Source organism: Nelumbo nucifera, chromosome 1, assembly GCF_055504915.1.
Source record: "Nelumbo nucifera cultivar China Antique chromosome 1, China Antique-T2T, whole genome shotgun sequence".
Taxonomy (NCBI): domain Eukaryota; kingdom Viridiplantae; phylum Streptophyta; class Magnoliopsida; order Proteales; family Nelumbonaceae; genus Nelumbo; species Nelumbo nucifera.
This window is the reverse complement of record NC_142649.1, coordinates 141,090,386-141,111,340: the sequence shown is the minus strand read 5'-3', so window position 1 is coordinate 141,111,340 and position 20,955 is coordinate 141,090,386. Positions and strand designations below refer to the sequence as shown.

Genomic DNA, 20,955 nt, shown 5'->3' with positions numbered 1-20,955 from the left:
AAAAGATATCAACCTAATTGCTACTTGTACCATTATTCGTGACAATTACGGATCACCGAAATCATGGATAGCAGTTGGAAAATCAACATTAATTCAGTTTGTCAAACTAATTAACATCAACATCTAATAAAGATATGCACAAGAATCAATGAATACTTGAATTAAAAAGCAAGAAAATAAATTAACTACAGAACCTCACAATGTCACAATCGAACCTCCCCCCTTGAACCAGAAAAAGAAGCTTAGCTGCTCATGATCTGTGAAATCTCCATGCTTTTCTTCTCCATAGCCGAACTGCCTTCTTGAGCTTCTTGGTCTTCTTGATGATCTCTTGGATCTGAGAGTGAGTGATGCTAGAGCTGGTTCACCCCCCTCTTTATATAGCCAAAGGAGAGGGCTGTTTTCCAACTCCTTCTAGGAGATCATCTTATCTTTAGAGAATCTTGATATTCTTTGAACTAATCATATCCTATCTCTTATCTAATGATCTAATCTCAATCTTCTTATCTCTCTAGGATTACATTCAAGACTTTAGATCTAATAAGACTCTTTTTGGAGATTACATTCGAGATTTGGACTCTTGACTCTTGAATTCGAGTTGGGCTGCTTAAAACTTGGGCTGCTGCAAGGTACTTCTGCGAGTTGGGCTTAAGTTGTGAAATGGGTCTGGCTGCGAACTTTCGCCGACTTTTGGCTCGTTTTCGTACTCGATACGGGCCGAATCTGTCAAAACCTAAAACATAAATGTTGTGGGTCTTCCTTTCATCTTTCTAATGCTTTTCTTCCAATTGCCTTCTTATTGCCCTGAATCGAAATACAAGAGTAATGATTGCATTTAAGTGTTAAAATAATGTAAAAAGATGAAAATTAGGGGACAAAAATAGGGTTCTTTTCAGTCTCATCAAATCCCCCCACACTTAAACTTTGCCCGTCCTCGGGCAAGGCAAAAACTCAAGTAACACAAAAGAAATCAACTACTGATTTTCAATATTTCTTTCTCTACATGAGGCCTAGTTCATTCCATGCTTTAGTTCAGACTTGGTAACCTTCCCTCTTTATATCTCTTTCTCCCCTTTTTCTTGTCAAAGTGTGATCGCAAATCACCATTACTCATGGTCCCAAGTTAAATCGATAGTCAAGGAGACAAGCCTTCCAGGGCTGAAACTCCTTGGACTGCACAGGTGCTCATTGCTTTTAACAAACCAATACAGCCAGATTCACTTACCTTTCTTTGTTTCTTAAGACAGAACAAAGTGTGCTTATTGCCATAAACTTGCTATGTATCACATCTCCACCACTTAGTATGAATTCCTAGGATCTGAAGGTGAGAATGGGGTTGGGGTTCTAGGGTGAGTGCATTTTATGCTCCATCTCACCCTTGCTTTTGTTTCTAGATGTGAGTGCATTTTATGCTCCATCTCACATTGCTTTTGTTTCTAGATGTGAGTGTATTTTATGCTCCATCTCACATTGCTTTTGTTGTTTTTAGATGTGAGTGCATTTTATACTCCATCTCACATTAGTCACGATTCTCTTTTTTTTTTTTTTTTTGCACAAAAATGATAGGGTTTCACTGCCTGATCCATGAATTCATTGATCGTGGTCTTTATATGCCTAACACAGCAAGTTCTAGAATAATCAACCCATGTTTGACAAATAATTATGTGAAAATCAATCAAATCCTTATGCATCTTGCCTATTGATCGATTAAAATCATGAGGTACCATATGCAGCCAAGAAAGATTCAGTTAGTCATGCTTGCATCCTATCTTATCTATTCAGCCTAAGCACATGATTTCTGATAAGTTGAAATCATTCAAGGATAAATTTCCGAGAGCAGAAATTTCAAGAAGGTAAGGTATCCCAAATTTCCATCAGATTTCCCTAATTCCCCCACACTTAAGTTATACATTGTCCCCAACGTATGTGATTATGCATAAAGTAGAAGGATTTAGGGGTACTTCCCTGTTTGTCTTGTTCGGTTCCTGCTAAACACCAAAAATCAAAACCAAACAAAATAACAAAATTAACTAAACACAATGGGTTGCCTCCTACAAGCGCAATTGTTTAACGTCGTTATGCTCGACGTCCTCGTTTTGCTCCTTTAATCCAATGAATACCGTGGAATGTCCAACGAGATGTCTACCAAAGAGGGGACATTTGCATCCTCGTGGAACAACTTTAATTGATGTCCATTCACCTTGAAGATCTAACCCGTGTCGAGACTTTTGATCTCTACTGCACCATAGGGAAAAACATTAGTCACAGTAAACGGACCCATCCACCTGGAACGCAGCTTACCTGGCATGAGTTGAAGTTGAGAATTATACAATAAGACCTTTTGCCCAATTTTAAATTGTTTTCTTAAGAGTGCATTGTCATGGAACGATTTGGTCTTTTCTTTGTAGATTCTTGAATTCTCATGTGCCTCTAACCTCAACTCTTCCAGCTCTTGCAACTGGAGCTTCCTTTCCTTCCTTGCTTCTTCCATATTCATGTTGCATTGCTTGATTGCCCAATAGGCCCTATGTTCAATTTCCACCAGCAAGTGGCAAGATTTGCCAAAAATTAACCTGTAAGGGGACATACCTATTGGGGTCTTGTAAGCTATCCGATATGCCCAGAGAGCATCATCTAGACGTAGTCTCCAATCCTTCCTTCCCGGATTCACCGTCTTTTCTAGGATGGACTTTACCTCTCTATTGGAAATTTCAGCTTGCCCGTTAGTCTGGGGATGATAAGCAGTGGCAATTCGGTGATGCACCCCATATCTTCTCAACAAGGCTTCAACTGTTCTATTGCAAAAATGGGTCCCTTGATCGCTTATGATGGCTCGAGGAATGCCAAACCTACTAAAGATGTTAAACTTTATAAACCCTACAACACATTTAGAATCATCAGTTTTGGTGGCTTTGGCTTCCACCCATTTTGAGACATAATCGACTGCCAAAAGTATGTAAGAAAAACCACAAGAGGGGGGGAAGGGTCCCATGAAATCAATGCCCCAAACATCAAATACTTCACATATAAGAATGGGGGTTTGGGGCATTTCATTCCTGCGAGATAGTGTACCTGTTTGTTGACATCTTTCACAATTTTTACAAAACAAGTAGGCATCTCTAAATAGGGTAGCCCAATATAGCCCACTATCCAAGACTTTTCGAGCAGTCCTCTTTGGCCCAAAATGGCCCCCACAAGCATAATTATGACAAAACCTTAGAATCGACATCCGCTCATCCTCAGGGACACATCTCCTAATCATTTGGTCAGAACAAAATTTCCATAGGTAGGGTTCGTCCCATACATAATATTTCGCCTCATACTTGATTTTATTCTTTATGGATCTGCTAAGGTCATTAGGCAAAATTCCAGTGACCAAGTAATTCACAATGTCAGCATACCATGGAGTCATACCTCTCATGTGGAACAACTGCTCATCAGGAAACAACTCACAGATGGGAGAGGAGTCCTCGTCTTTCACCAACCTACTTAGGTGATTGGCCACCGAATTTTCAGCTCTCCTTCGATCCTTGATTTCTAGATCAAACTCTTGGAGCAAGAGTATCCACCTTATCAGCCTCGGTTTCGACTCCTTCTTTGCTAGTAGGTATCTCAAAGTTGCATGGTCAGAAAAAACAATCACTATAGAGCCAAGCAAATATGACCTAAATTTGTCTAAAGCAAACACAATAGCTAATAGTTCTTTTTCAGTGGTTGTATAATTGCTCTGTGCAGTATTCAACATTTTGGAAGCATAGTGAATGACATGGCTCTTCTCATTTATTTGCTGCCCTAGAACAGCCCCTACTACATAATTGCTTGCATCAGTCATGATCTCAAAGGGCAAGTTCCAATTAGGTGGTTGAATGATGGGTGCAATGGTTAATAAATTTTTAAGCTTGTTAAATGCTTCCTTGTACTCATCATCAAAATCGAAAGGCACATCCTTTTGCAGCAAACTGGACAATGGCAGGGCAATTTTTGAAAAATCTTTGATGAACCTACGATAAAAGCCTGCATGTCTAAGAAAAGAATGAACCACCCTAACATTTGTTTGGTAAGGTAAACTCACAATCAAATCAATTTTTGCCTTGTCGTCTTCTATTCCTCTGGCTAAAACTACCTCTTTCATTACCGGGTTGGGTTTCCTTTGTGGTTCTCTAATCGGTTTGGCATCACCTTCCAAAAGGATCCTATGCATGCAAATCGAGGGGCTGACCCCTTTTATGTCGGCTAGGGTTCAGCCAATCGCCTCCTTATGGTCCTTTAGGACTTTGATGAGCCTCTCCTCTTGTTCCTCAGTCAATCCTTTTGCAATGATCACAGGTAGTGCCTCTTTTTCGCCTAAGTAGGCATATTTTAGGTGATCAGGTAGGGTCTTTAGTGCCAGCTCCGGAGCCTACAAAACAGAGGGCAGCAGCCTTGTGTGAGAAACTTTCGATTGAACATCAGAAGTACTTACCTCCTATTCAGGTTCTGGAGTATCATAGGATGCATCGATCTCCTCCTCCCTGTTCGATTGTGCCTTATATTCCAGCTCATTGTCCATGTCCTCCTCTCCAAAGACTTCCTACACAATTGAATCGATAGTATCAATAGAGCAGATCGAATGAAACTTACTAGGATATTTCATTGCATAAAAAATATTAAATTTTACAATCTCTCCGTCAAACTCGACGGAGAGGGTACCCTCGTCCTCATCTATTTTGGTCTTAGCCATTTTCATGAATGGCCGACCTAATATAAGTGGGGCCGAACTGGTGGCTATGTCTTCTTCCATCTTCAGGATGTAAAAATCAGCTGGAAAGATCAAATCGTTAACCTGCACTAATACATCCTCAACAATCCCTTTTGGGTATGAATTAGAATGATCAGCCAATTCAATAACAATTCTAGTCTCTTTTAAAGGACCTAGTCTCAATGCACAGTAAATCGAGTATGGCATGACATTAATAGATGCACCTAAGTCCAACATGGCACGCTCGATTCGTTTATTTCCAATCACACAGGGTAGGGTAAACATACCTGGATCAGCAAGCTTTTCTGGCAGGGTCCTCTTGATCACGGCTGAAACGTTCTCTCCCACTCTTACCTTTTCATAAATTCGCAGCCTCCTCTTGTTAGTGCATAAATCTTTCAAAAATTTTGCATATTTAGGGATTTGTTTTATTGCATCTAGCAAGGGAATGTTGATCTCCACCTTCCTGAAGGTTTCTAACACTTCTTGTTCATATTCCTCTTTCTTTGAGCTTGCCAACCTGCTGGGAAATGGTGGTACAACATTAGTAACCTTAGGGAGAGGGGGGTCCGATTTTACCTCAATGGGGCTATTATTTGACCCTTGTCCTTCCTCTTCCTTGGCTGCCTACGATGGTGAACTTGGTTGGGACTGCAACTCTCTTCCACTCCTCAACACCACCGCACTTGCATTCTCTTTCGGATTATCTACCATTTGTGAGGGTAGTTTCCTGGAGTTCTGCGCCTCCAACTTGTTGATGGAAGTGGCAAGTTGGCTAATTTGGTTCCCCAAATTCTGAATGCTAGCTCTCGTTTCCTACTGAAATTGCTGAGTATTAGTAGCGAGAGCCTTAATTATATCATCCAAAGACATACCTGAATTTGGGGGTTGGCCTTGCGTTGTGATGGGTGTTGAAAACTGGGGTTGTCGACTGAAAAATTGGGGTTGATATTTCTGAAGGGTTGAGAGATCCATCCTATGGACGCCCAAAAGATTGTGGAATAAGGGGCGAATTTCAAAAATTTTTCTCTCCCTTCAACTGGGAATCGTATTCCCCATTTAGAAAATCATATTTTCAAGGATCAATTCTGAACCATAAACTGAACCAGATCTGAACCAAAAAGAAGTGGGAAGGATTATACCTGATACGGAGAAGTAATATCTCCCAACGAAGGTGTTCATGCCCAAGGAAGGATCCAAAGACTGCTCCCACTGAAGATGGCGCAGTGCAGGTGGAGCAGAATCAGCAGTGTTCTTCTCCAAGAACTCTGTCCTTCGCAAGAATCAGCAAGATGGTACGTGAGCACAGCTTCCTTTCAATCCTTTCTCAAAGGACTGATGTCAAGATCCAATCTTGACTTCTCCCACCAGTGGAGATCGAACTGGAAAGCAGGGCGGCAAGAACAGGGAGGCGGCAAGAGAGTATTTGCAGGGAGCAGAATTCTCTCTTCTAGATTTCAGCACCAAAGAAACCTGATGATCTGTGTGTATTGTGTCTTTAAAGGCTGCCACCCCCTTCTTCTTTTATAGTCTTAAAGGGATGAGCTCCTAATCAGATTAGGAGTTGCTAATCCAAATCATATTTGGTTTAGAAGTCCCTTTAAGTGAAAAGGGATAATCCTTATCTTATCTGGAGATCAGATCAGCCATCTCCTAATCTGATTAGGAGGTTTCCAGATCTAAATCTTATTTAGATCTTGGACTCTCTAAGTGGATAGGGTCTAAGCCCAATCCTATTAGCTGATCCACTTCAGATTTCGCCCCTTTATTAACTAAATAAGCAGCCCAGTTCGAAATGGGCTTTAGGCCCATTAAGCTTATGTGCTCACTTAACCCTCTTAACTGCTGCCCAGTTGGGCTTCCTTGTATGGCGTGGGAACCAAGCATTGATCTACACATCAGCCACATGGGTTCGGCCCAGCCTTTGTTACAAGGCCTGGCCGAATACACTGTTAAAGACAGCGCACCCCCTGAAACCCATCAAATGGGCTCTACGGGCCCAACACTTACCCTAAGAGGTCCCTGCGCCAAGCCACCTTGTAACACCCAGGGACTGTGGGCAAATGCAAGATTAGCCCATCAGGTATTAACCTCAATGGTCTTACACTTAACCTCTCAGCCCATAATGATCATACACTGCCCGACAAGAGAGGATCTCTCCCTCGGCTGCAAGGAACAGTGTTGCACTCTCCACTCATATGGATCCCGGGAATTAAAACCTTCTTGCAAACATTTTAGAAACCATATATATATACTTTTATATCTTATATAAAATATATTTTGCAAAACAAATCTCAACGGTTGAAATCGGCTGCCGGCAGTCTTGGTTTCCATAAGTGAGAGTGCATCCCCGATCATTACCTTTGTCCGACAAAGGGGATGATCCTGTCACTTTGATCACCCACTCAGATGAATTCTCGGACTGTCCCAACATACCCAGGTTTTGACCCCCGCTAAGGATCTCACTGATTGGTACATCAAAGATAGCCCAATCCGACACCTAGTGCAGTATCATAATCGAGTCTAGGGGTCGGGTGTAACTTTCCAGTTTTGCCCATCAATCTCCAAGGTCCAGGGCAATACGGGAAATCTGGTCCAGTTCAAAGATTCAATTAATCCTACACTGTATGTGCCTAGGGTCTCACCCTGGCAGCTGAGACAGGCCACCCCAACCGACTTGGTGGCACCACAGTGTCAGCCTTGTCAGGATAGGTCTCCCCAGACCGACCCACCGGCTGTGAACATTCTAAACTAACACGAGTCTCATTAAGTGTCCAGTTTAAGGGTATTACACAGAAACATACCAAGGGAACATGAATCAAATATGTATCTTTATTCATTTACAATAAACTCATAAAGTACATCATTCTGATTGAAGCTAAGGGCATACAAAACTGTCTAACAGCTCCCACTTGCACTTAGGTCCAATCAAGTACTTGCCGGGGTCCCATGCTTTCCACGTGTTTCTCAAACACTTTCTGTGATAGTGGCTTTGCCAATGGGTCTGCTACATTTTCCGCTGACCCTACCTTCTGAATCAGGACGTCCCCTCTACCAACAACTGCCCCGCCCCACGTGATGACTTAAGTTGTCACGTGGGCTTTTAAAACCAAGTGAAGGCTCACCCACTGACCCGTCCGGTCCATCCCTCCTTAAAGCCAGTTCAGACAAAGACTTAGAACACAAACGAATCTTTTCCATTTTAGCCACGTTAGCATAGGACGGGCCACCCTCTTTAAACAACCCCTCTTCAAAAAAATTTGAATTAGAAGCCTTAATAGGAAAGCTTCGAAACTTGGGGCACCCCTGCGACTGTTCCCCTTCCTCTGTAGATCGCCCATGCGCACCAGGCTTTCCCGCCAGCCCCTGAAGGCCACGTGTACACCAACCTACAAACTCGTCAGTTCCTTCAACCTCTGTTCGTCTTCCCCAGAGCAAGTCTTCATCTTTTGAATCTAACTAGACCTTGTACTAAGCACCTTCTGAGGGAACTTTGAAGGCCCGCAGCAAGTTCTCCGGCTTGATCCCAACAACCTTAAGTTCCACAACTCTCAAGTTTCTAAAGTTAACCTCCAACAGAACTTCACCCAATGCTGTAACAATTTTCCTTAGTATTTGAACATTCCAAAGGTTGAAAGGAAGACCAAGAAGTTTAATCAAGAAGTTGTCGGCTCTAGATTCGACTTCGTTGCAAACTGGATCCCAATTTTGGACCTGAATCAAACTTCTCTCTACAAGGAATGTATTGAAAAACAATTTCTTATCTCCAGTATCTAATAAAGCTTTCTTTTTAGCGAAAGGCAGCACAGCAACACTACTTCTTCATCTAATCCCAACCTCTCTGCAACTACTTCTAAAACCTTCGTCCAATCTTCTATCACCCTGTCTGCCACTAGGACCACCCTCTTCTCCCAGCTCCTGCTCCCTTCTTCCAAAGCTACTCGTCGGAGGACAGTCAAGCTGGACACCAAAACTTCAGGGTAATGCTTAAAGCAGGGCACCTGATTACACAGGACAAAAAGATTACAATCCTTCAAGCCAGGGTCTTCTTCCACTCTCCCTTCGACCTCCAAGAGAAAAGCCTGAAAATTAAAAGCGAAGGAAGCCCACCCTCTCCGCTTCTGGCCTTCCGGAATACACAACACTTGCCTTTTGTTGTTACCAAAGAGTTCGGTAACCATTATGAACCACCCGTTTTCATTCCTCTTTAGCACAGATTCGAACTTCTTACTCTCACAAGTCAGCGAGTTTCTCCAACCTTCTTCCCGTAAAGAATTAACAGTTCCATCTACAAAACCTTTCAACCACACCCAGGCCTCCTCTGGTAGGAGAATCGTCGCCCTACTCCCTTCTCTGATTTTCAAGTGAGCTTTCCCCTTTGTCCTTCCCTGCTTGAACGGGAAAGATTTGGCTTCAATGATCAACTCCAGTCTCCATTTCCCCGCCAGCTTGTACTTCCTCTCCTCTCCCATATCTTTCATCCTTAACACAAACTCAGAAGATGCCCAGATTCAATGGCTCTTGAACTCAGATCTCATTCCCGAGTCTATTGAAAGAATCAGGGTGCATAATCCTGATCTGTTTTGGGGGCCCTTGATGAGATTAACCTCTTCTCTTGTTTCTTTGATTTCACTAAATATTACATTTTGCATTTGTCATTCTAGAAAATAAATTGTAATCTAAGTCTTCTTATCGCATTTATGCCGCATAAATATGAACATCTTGGTTTCCTGATTAACATTTTTGCATATCGTAACGTAAAGGCTCATATCTAGACAAATTCCTTAATTACGGCAGGCGTGGAGACTCTGGAACGAAGGAAGACCTAAAGAGCTTGTGCATCGAAGTATAGGACAATACTATCCAGAAAAACAAGTGAAAAGATGCATCCACATTGGGCTGTTATGTGTTCAAGAAGATCCGGCTGATAGACCCAGCATGGCATCGATTCATCTAATGCTTAACAGTTACTACTCTACCACTCTCCCCTTTCCTTCACCGCCTGCATTTTTTTCGTCGACGGAATACTGTTTTCAATCTAGTGGTCATGATTCACGGGCAAGCAATTTTGTACAATCCCAGGAGTAGCTCAACGGTGTGGTCATCAGATTAGAGAGCCTATATAACTGATCAATGGCCTCATGCATATTAATTTTTTTTTTTAAAGGCTACTGAATAATGCCAAACAATGGAGTATTATAATTGACTTGGTAGTCGGTTCAAATTTGTTTCTGATACCAACAACCGTGTCTTTGTAGGGTGTAAGTCAGGCCAGCGTTAGGTCAGATTAAGGTCAACCATAGCCCAACGTGAAGTTTTGAACCCCAAGCCTAATCTTAACCTAATTTAACTTTCAACCCAATCCAACTCAAAATTTGACTTCGGGTTGGATTGGGTTCAGTGGAATCCAACCCGACCTTTCTCCCAAATCCCATCTTAAAATATCATAAAATGTCTGTTTCTCTTAGTATTTAACTAAAAAAACTATATTGAACTTTTATGTCCATAGACTGACTATACTTTTATTGGTTTTATTTGGTTATTTGATGTTTTTATTAGGTTTTTAGTACAAATGTGAAAAAAGAGAATGCTTCAAATTATTACAATAATAGATCTTTATTGATAATCTAAAATCACGAAATTAATAATAATAAAACATGAACTTATGGAATGAAAATCCATCTAAGGGATTAAAAAATTTAAAACAAATTGATATGATTTATATAATAAGAATATTAATTAAATTCTAAACCGTTTTAATTAATTACTGCTAATTAATAACTGATAATAACTACTTATAAACAACGATTTTAATTATGATAATTATTAATCCTGATATAATCATTTAAAATTTATATTTTCATAATATCTATTACATAAATATATAATTAATGTTATTTACTAATATTATTATTATCAGTAATTATAATTAATAATAATATTATTATCCATTATTTATTTGATTTACTGAATGTTAAATCAGTAATAATTATTATTAAGTATATATATTATTAATTAAAAAATCAATAATAATAATAGTAATACAAATAATGATAGTATTATTATTATTAAGTAATAAATACTGATAATAGTAGTGATAATTAACAACGATAATAATAGCGATAATTATAGTTAACAACGATTTTAATAATGATAATTATTAATTCCGATAAAATCATTTAATATTTATATTAATTCATAATAATGATTACATAAATATATAATTAATGTTATTTACTAATATTATTATTATCCATTATTTATTTTATTTATTGAATATTAAATCAGTAATAATTATTATTAAGTACATATGTTATTAATTATAAAATCAGTAATAATAATAGTAATAAAAATAATAATAATATTATTATTATTAAGTAATAATATATTCTTATTATGTATGTACTTATTTTGTGTATATTAAGTAATAAATTTGTTATAATTATTTTTTAGTTAATTAATGAAATAATAATTGCTTTTATAATTAATTTAGTTAACAATATTATAATTTAACATTCATTAAATCAAATAATTAATGGATAATAATATAATTATTAATTATAATTACTGATAATAATAATAATAATAGTAAATAACATTAATTATATATTTATGTAATAATTATTATGAATTAATATAAATATTAAATGATTATATCGGCATTAATAATTATCATAATTAAAATCGTTGTTAATTATAAGTAATTATTATCAGTAATTAATTGTAAGTAATTATTATCAATAATTATTGTCACTGTTAATTATCAGTTATTAATTAGCAGTAATTAATTAAAACGGTTTAGAAATGGTTAACCTGATTTGAATGGGTTAGTAGAGAGGAGAGGTGGAAAGGGTTAGTAGGAAATCCGAACTGCCTAAAATCCACCTTAACTGATGCATCAGTATAAAAGTCTACCAGCCTTCTTAATTTCCTACTCCACAGGAGGCCCCTAAAATTGAATCCCTCATCAACTTCATCCAGAGAAACATTACTTTCCTACTCAAACTTGTATTCTTGTCCCCCAAGAGATCCGTCCTCTAAAGCTTTAAACTCCATCTCCTCCCTCCTGAAATCTTTTCTTGCAAAATCTTCGCCACACAAGAAGAGCCCCAACAACTTAGCCACCTAAAGACTAGATCCTTCTCACCCAATTCATCCGGGGTGGATTCACCTCTTGCTATTATATTTACTTCTTTCTTTACTTGATTGTATTTGGTACCATTGCTATCTATATAATATACTAAAGTAGAAATGCCACGTCATGGCTTGAGCTTTCTCCATTACCCCAACAGAAAACTCTTAGCCCCTCTCATTTTTGCCTTTCTTGCTCCCTCATGAAGCCACCTCATCACTCCCTTTCTCCCTCATAATGACACCTCATCATGCCTGGCCCACCCCTCTTTCCTCTATGTTTATCCCTTTGGATATCCCTTCCTATAACTATTCCTAAAATCCCTCTCTACCAAAGTCTAATCCAATCTAGAGAAGTGACACCACTACCCCCACTTTCTCATAAATTATCTAGAATTCCTGTTTATCTCCTAAATTATCTCTAATTTAGTAGAATTTCTCTCCTAAATTATCTCTAATTCCTATTTATCCTCACCCGCACTTTTCATCTCTATATCATTCAAAAGAAAGTTTGAAGTAAAAAATTTAATTATTATTTAAATATGATAATAAAATATGTAATAAATTTAAAATATTATTAAAAACATAAAAAAAATGTCATTAATTTAATAATATTCATATTATTAATAATTTTATACTTTTTATGAAATTCATAATGAAATTGTGTACTAAAAAAATAAATTATAATTTTACAAATTATCCAATTTAAATATTATTCAAATAATGAAAATTTAAAATTGAAACAATATTATCTAAAAATTACAATAACTAATTATTATAAATAAAAATATTTAATATTATGTAAAATTTAAATAATGAAATTATGTAATAAAATTAAAAATTTTATTAAAAGTAGAAAATTGTTATAATAAATTTCATAATAGTCGAATTAATAACAGTTTTATATTTTACAAAATTATGTAATAATAGTATAATTTATAATTTTATGGATTATGAAATTCAATAAATAAATAATATTGAAATAACTAAATAGTGATATTACTTTGGATTTTTTATGATCCACTCCACCTCAGAATTCATAACTTCATCATATTGTTTGGGCTAGTGTTAGGGGGAATGATGCCTAATTCACGGGGGGGGGGTGGGGGGGGATTATAACTAAATTATATTTTAAATAATATTTCAAAACAAATAAACTAGATTAAATAAACAAATTATGAAATAACCTCAAAAAATATATCAAAAACACAAAAATAATTATAATAGATTAAATAATATTTGATAATAAAAATAATATAAAATATAATAAATTAATTTTTTAAATATTATTGAAATAATGAAAAATAGATTAAATAATTTATAGGTAGTGAAGCATTCAAATAACAAACATTGGTAATAATTTTCAAACAAAAGTTTTAATAGATATTAGAAAATATGATAATCGTTGAAATAATTTATTTACTAATAATAAAAACATTATTTCACATATATCGATTAATAATTCTAGAGAATAACTCTCAGAAAATTGATATTTATTATTAATAACTCTCAGAAAATTTATATTTAATTTATTTTTTGTTATAAACATATTTTCTATATTTATGTATAAATATTTTTTTGTTTTGTTATTTATTAGAAAATTTTCAATCAATCAATCTATTCTCTCTCTCTTTGTTTATGTGTGTGTGTGTGTATACACTCTCTCTCTTTCTCTCTCTCTAAAACAAAGTAGTGTAGAAATTTTCTACTTTTTTTGAATTTTTTTATTTGTTATTCCATGTCTAAACATATATATATATATAGCGGGGGCCCCGTGGGATGCATGGGAAAATATGAAAGATTTAATAATTTTATTTACTATTAATTCATATTGAATTAATAATCAAAATATGTTGTTAATAAACTAAAAGTATTCAAAGTTATTGTTAATATCTAAAATTTTAATAATTGTATTTTCATTTAATGTTGATTTATAGAAAATAATTATTCTTAATTTAATATGAACAAATATTTTTTAATAAATTTAGTTTTATTAATAATTTATAGTAATTTTAATAATTGTTATTATTTTTATTACTTTTAAATGAAATTTTAATTAACTTTAAATAAATAACAATAATTACAAAATCTAACATTTCTATTAATTTCACTAATAATTAACAATTATATAGGAATGACAACGGGGTGGGTTCAAGGTGGGGCACACCACCCCTATCCCTACCCCATAGTCAAGACACTCTACCCTATCCCCACCTTGTCCCCAATGTAAGGCGGGTTCAAGGCAAGGCAACCACTCCTCAATGTTGTGAGCAAGTTCAAGGGCAAGGCACCCCACTCCTCATCAAGGATGGGGATTCCTTGAATTTCCCCGCCCCGTCCCCGGTATTGGCAGGTTCAAGTAGAGGTGTAAATTGGGTCGTGCTAGGCCAAGCCTTGGGCCAACCTAGGCTATAGACCGGGCCAAGCTATGAAAGGTCCATTTTTAAAAAAGTTGAAAAAGATGTTTAAATTTTTATTTCATATAATTTTTAATGTATACAATTGTTTATATATACAATTAGCCCTATTCATGGGCCAAGTACCCCGACGACTCGGCCGGACATGACCTGTTATTTTTCAGGCTTGGACTAAATTTTAGGCTCGTGGGCTTGAGCTCGGGCGTTCTCAAATAAGCCTAGCCCGATACTATTACATATATAAAAAGGTACTTATGTGATATAATAAATAATAAATAATATATATATATGCTTCCAAAATGATTAATAAATATCAATTTACTATTAAGAAATATAAATTAGTTTATTAATTTATTAAACTAATACTAAATTAATATAATATTAGTTTATAAAAGTATACTGAAAATAAGACAATTTGTGTATAGATCGGGCTTCAGGCTTTATGTAAGGGCTGGGCTCGAGCTCAAGATCTAGTCTTGACAGTCGAGGTAGGCTCGGGATAGGGCTTGCACATTTTCTGTTGATAAAGAGGCCCATATTAATTATAAAACTATGATTTTTTACGAATTAAAATTTTTATTTACTTATAGTCTAGTATAAAAAATATAACACACACACACACACACACACACATATATATATATATATAGATATATAAAATTTGTTATTTAAATATTATCTAATAATATTTACCATATATGCATATAACTTCCAAGTTGAGCTTATTAGGGATTGTTTAGCTTGGGCCCTATCCGCTAAAGACATCATTGGACTCCAAAGATTGATACCCAATTAGACTTTGGATCAGATTATCCCTGATAATGTATGGGCATGGTGCATATCTTAGCTAGACCTAGCGGAGACCCTGCAATGCACGGGAAAATCTGAAAGATTTAATAATATTATTAATTATTAATTAATAATCAAAATTTGTTGTTAATTAACTAAAAGTATTCAAATGAATTGAAAGAGGGGACCTAGCCCATGAATAGGTCTAATTGTATATATAAACAATTGTATACATAAAAAATCAAATGAAATAAAAATTTAAGCATCTTTTTCAATTTTTGTAAAAATGGACCTCTCATAGCTTGGCTCAATCCGTAGCCTAGCTTGGCCCAAGGCTCGACCCAACACGACCCAATTTACACATCTAGTTGAACTTGCCCAATACTAAAGATGGGGGAGGCAAATTCGAGGATTCCCCATCCTTGATGAGGAGTGGGGTGCCTTGCGTTGAACCCGCTTGACATTGGAGACGGGGTGGGGATGAGGAAGAGTGTCTTGACTATGGGGACCTGTGCAATGTAGGGAAAATCTAAAAGATTTAATAATTTTATTTAATATTAATTAATATTAAATTAACAATCAAAATTTATTGTTAATTAACTAAAATTATTCAAAGTTATTATTAATATCTAAAATTTTAATAATTGTATTTCTCATTTAATGTTGATTTACATAAAATAATTATTGCTAATTTAATATAAACAAATATTTTTTAATAAATTTAGTTTTGTTAATAATTTGTAGTAATTTTAATAATTGTTATTATTTTTAAGTAAAATTTTGATTAACTTTAAATAAATAAAAATAATTAAAAAGTTAACATTTTTATTAATTTCCCTAATAATTAATAATTATATAGGAATGACAACGAGGCGGGTTTAGGGGGGGTACCCCATCCCTGTCCTTATCCCTACCCCATAGTCAAGATACTCTACGTCTGTACCCCATCCCCGCTTTGTCCGCAGTGTTAGGCGAGTTCAAGGCAAGGCAACTACTCAATGTCAGGCTAGTTTAGGGGCAAGGCACCCCACTCCTCATCAAGGATGGGGAATCATCGAATTTCCCCACCTAGTCCCCAGTATTGCACGAGTTCAAGTAGAGGTGTAAATCAGGTCGTGTTGGACCGACACGACATGACCCGCATGCGGCCTGTACAAAGTGGCTTTGGCCTTGGTAGTGTAGGATCTGACTCAGATGCTTTGGCCTTGAAGTCCGACCATAACCTTGCATTCTTGGACATAGGCTTTAGGTAGTAGTTGGATTTAGATTTATCTGGGCTTTGGGCCATCCAGCTCAAGCTATCTCAAGTTGGCTTGGTCCTCATTCTGACTTGCTGAGAAGCCAGGTTGTAGGGTTGGTCTAGGGTGGGGCCTGCCCTAAACCTGGCTTGGCTCTAGGGTTGTCAATTGGATTGGATTTGGTCCAATCTGATCCAGCCCAATGTGAATCCATTACAAATGGACCAGGTCCAATCCAATCCAATGAATATTTTGACCATTTTGGACTGGTTAAATTCAATGTCTAGACTGTCCAATATGTTCAAATTTGTTTTAATTTAGATTTGTTCTAACTCAAACTTGGTCCATTTACATCTATATTTCTATTTTCTATCAATGGACCAGATATTGGCTCAATCCAACCCAATCTAATATAAATTCATTATGGATGAATTAGGTCTAGTCCAATCCAATAAATTCTTTGGACCATATTAAGTCTGGACTGGTCCAATTCAATATATCTTGTTGGTCCACCCAGTCCGCCCAAATTGATTTTGGTTTTGACGAATGCAATTCAAAACCGGTCCATTGACACCCTACTTGGCTCACCTAAGCTGACTTCCACCTATCATGTGTTGTGTGATTTTTATACCTAACATGATCATTTTGATCACCTTTGGGAATTGGGATTGTATTGATTGAAACACCCGTCAGAGTCTCCGGACTCTCCAGGGATGTAGTTTGTTTTAGTTATCAAACTAGTTGATGAAGGTTGGATATCTCTGGAGTGAAAACTTTACCGTAGTAGCTACATTTGGCATTCCTTATTTTAAAGACTTCTCCCCTTATTGCAGCATTGATAGAGGCATTTTAACTAAAAAAGGAGATAATTCCTTAAAATAAGGAATGCCAAATGCAGCCTTATCCATTCCATCACCAGTAGAGGTGTAAATTGGGTCAGGCTGCCTATGGCCTGGCACGATTTTGGACCGGCCTAGCATGGCACGACACGATGGCTAACGGGCAGTGTCAGGTCCGGCACGAAGTTCCATGTCGTGCTGGGTCGGGGGTTCGAGGCCCATAGGCCGGTACGACACGGTATGATAGCAGGTGTCGTGCCACCCGCAGCCTGTGTGCCAGCATGGCCCAGCCCGTGGCACCGCACAAAGCACAGCCCGCCAGGCCCGTAACAAGCCGCACTCGGCCCACCCGGGAATATAGCCGTTAGGCCCCCTCCCAAAGGGGCCCAATAGCTAGTTTCAGCTTTTTAGGGGGGGGGGGGTTTACAGAATTACCTTTTCAACAACTATAAATGACGGGTTTGTCGAAGCCCTCAAAATTAGTATTAGTCCCACAATAAAATATTTGCAGTAAAAGTGGTTTTAGGTCGAATCCCACAGGGAGCAAATCAATAATCTCTTAGTCGAATGGGTAAAGTAATTGTGTGGGAAAATTAAATAACTAAAATTAAAAGAATAACAAACTAAACAAACAAGAGAAAATCAGTCTTACCGAATTCTGGTTCATGGGTTCGGGTTGAATCGATTGGCCATTGATCCTAAGTACACTTCAGCATTCTCGCAATTCAAGCATTTAACCTTAGATTTATTAGGATAGCCATAATAAACCTTGTGTTTTCCTAATTCAGTTGACCAAACCCAGCATTCGATCAACACTTATCACCACTCAACTGGGTACGATAACATTCCATGTTAAACAGTGATAGCATTAAGATTTGTGAAAACAGTTAAACCAGAATAACAATAATTGAGATAGCTGCAATTACTGAATCTTGTTCCATCGATTCCTTTAGATTGAATCATGTTAAAACATTGGTCAAAGACTGTCACGAACAATTGACCCAAAAAGATATCAACTTAATTGCTACTTGCACCATTATTCGTGACAATTACGGATCATCGAAATCATGGATAGCAGTAGGAAAATCAACATTAATTCAATTTGTCAAACTAATTAACATCAACATCCAATAAAAATATGCACAAAAATCAATGAATACTTGAATTAAAAAGCAAGAAAATAAATTAACTACAGAACCTCACAATGACACAATCGAACCTCCCCCCTTGAACCAGAAAAAAAGAAGCTTAGCTACTCATGATCTGCGCAATCTCCATGCCCTTCTTCTCCATAGCTGAACTGCTTTCTTGAGCTTCTTGGCCTCTTGATGATCTCTTGGATCTTGGAATGAGTGATGCTAGAGCTGGTTCGCCCCCCTCTTTATATAGCCAAAGGAGAGGGCTATTTTCCAACTCCTTCTAGGAGATCATCTTATCTTTAGGGAGTCTTGATCTTCTTTGAACTAATCCTATCTTATCTCTTATCTAATCCCCAACCTTCTTATCCTTATAGGATTATATTCAAAGTTTAGATCTAATAAGATTCTCTCCCTCTTGGGAGATTACATTCGAATTAGGACTCTAGACTTGTATCCGAGTTGGGCTTCTCTGCTATTTGGGCTGCTTCCAGGTTCTTCTGCGAGTTGGGCTTCAGCTGTTAAATGGGCCTAGCTGCGAACTTGCTCCGACTTCGGGCCCGGTTTCGTACTCGATGCGGGTCGAATCAGTCAAAACCCAAAACAGTAAAGTTGTGGGCCTTTCTTTATTCTTTCTAATGCTTCTTGAATTGCCCAATTCGGCATTTGGAATTGTGAGTTAGGCCCCGATCACTGACTGTCGCCGAAACTATGCAAAATCACCCGAATTGGCCTGTTTCCTTCCAATTGCCTTCTTTATTGCCCTGAATCGATGTACAAGAGTAATGAGTGCATTTAAGTGCTAAAGTAGTGTAAAAGGATGAAATTAAGGGGACAAAATAAGGTTCTTCTAAGTCTCATCAAATCCCCCCACACTTAAACTTTGCCCGTCCTCGGGCAAGGCAAAAACTCAAGTAACACAAAAGAAATCAACTACTAATTTTCAATCTTTCTTTTTCTCTACTTGAGGTCTGGTTCATTGCATGCTTTAGTCTAGACTTGGTAACCTTTCCCTTTTCATCTCTTTTTCCCCTTTTTCTTGTCCTAGAGTGATCGCAAATCACCATTCCTCATGGTCCCAAGTTAAATCGATAGTCAAGGAGACAAGCCTTCCAGGGCTGAAACTCCTTGGACTGCACGGGTGCTCATTGCTTTTAACAAACCAATTCAGCCAGATGCAATTACTTTTCTTTGAATCAAAACAAGGTGTACTTATTGCCATAAGCTTGCTATGTATCACATCTCCACCACTTTGTGTGAATTCCTAGGGTCTGAAGGTGAGAATGGGGTTGGGGTTCTAGGGTGAGTGCATTTTATGCTCCATCTCACCCTTGCCTTCTTTTCAAGATGTGAGTGCATTTTATGCTCCATCTCACACTTGCTTTCATTTCTAGATGTGAGTGCATTTTATGCTCCATCTCACACTTGTTACGATTTTATTTTCAAACGCCTTTTTTTTTTTCCAAGAATCACAAGGTTTCACCATCTGATCCATGAATTCATTGATCGTGGTCTCTATATGCCTAACACAGCAAGTTCTAGAATAATCAACCCATGTTTGACGGATAATTATGTGAAAATCAATCAAACCCTTATGCATCTTGCCAATTGATCGATTAAAATCATGAGGTACCATATGTAGCCAAGACAGACTCAGTTAGTCATGCTTGCATCCTATCTTATCTATTCAGCCTAAGCACATGATTCTTGATAAGTTGAAATCGTTCAAGGATAAGTTTCCAGGGAGCAAAAAAATTTCAAGAAGGTAAGGTATCCCAAATTTGTTAGACAGTTTATGTATGCCCTTAGCTTCAATCTGATTTGATGTACTTGTTATTTAGTGGAAATAAATAAAGTGCATGTTTGATTCATGTTGTTTGGTTTAATTCTGTGTAAAACCCTAAAACTAGACATTTATAGAGATTCTTGTTAGTTTTAAATGTTCACAGCCATTGGATAAGTCTGGGGAGATTTATCCTGCTAAGGCTGATGTTGGTGTGCCACCAAGTGTTGGGATGGCCTGTCTCAGCCATCAGGGTAAGACCCGAGGCACATGTGGTATGGGATTACTTGAATCCTTGAACCGGACCAGATTTCCAGTCTTGCCCTGGACCATGAAGATAGATGGGCAAAACTGGAAAGTTACACCTGACCCCTAGACTCAATTATGACACTTCACTAGGTGCTGGATCAGGCTGTCTTTGATATACCAATCAGTGAGATCCTTAGCGGGGATCAAAACCTGGGTATGTTGGGGCAGTGTGAGAATTCATCTGAGTGGGTGGTCATAGTGACAGAATCAGCCACTTTGTCGGACAAAGGGTAATGATCGGGAATGCACTCTCTTTGATGGAAACCAAACTGCCGGCAGTTGATTTCAATCGTTGGAATTTTGTTTTGCAAAATTAATATATTTATATATATGTACGGTTTCAAAATGTTTGCAAATGGTTTTAATTCCCGGGATCCATGTGAGAGGGAAGTGCGGCACTGTTCCTTGCAGCCGAGGGAGAGGTCCTCTCTTGTCGGGCAGTGCTTGATCATTAAGGGCTGAGAGGTTAAGTGTAAGACCATTTAGGATAATACCTGATGGGCTAATCTTGTACCTGCCCACAGTCCCTGGGCTTTTATAAGATGGCTTGGCCCAGGGACCACTTAATGTAAGTG

At 37.4% G+C, this 20,955-nt stretch overlaps 1 pseudogene; it reads left to right on the top strand.

Moving 5' to 3' along the window:
* Window positions 1–9,826, top strand: part of LOC104590607 (cysteine-rich receptor-like protein kinase 25) — a 70,972-nt pseudogene extending 61,146 nt beyond the window's left edge.
* The last annotated feature ends 11,129 nt before the right edge of the window (window positions 9,827–20,955 follow it).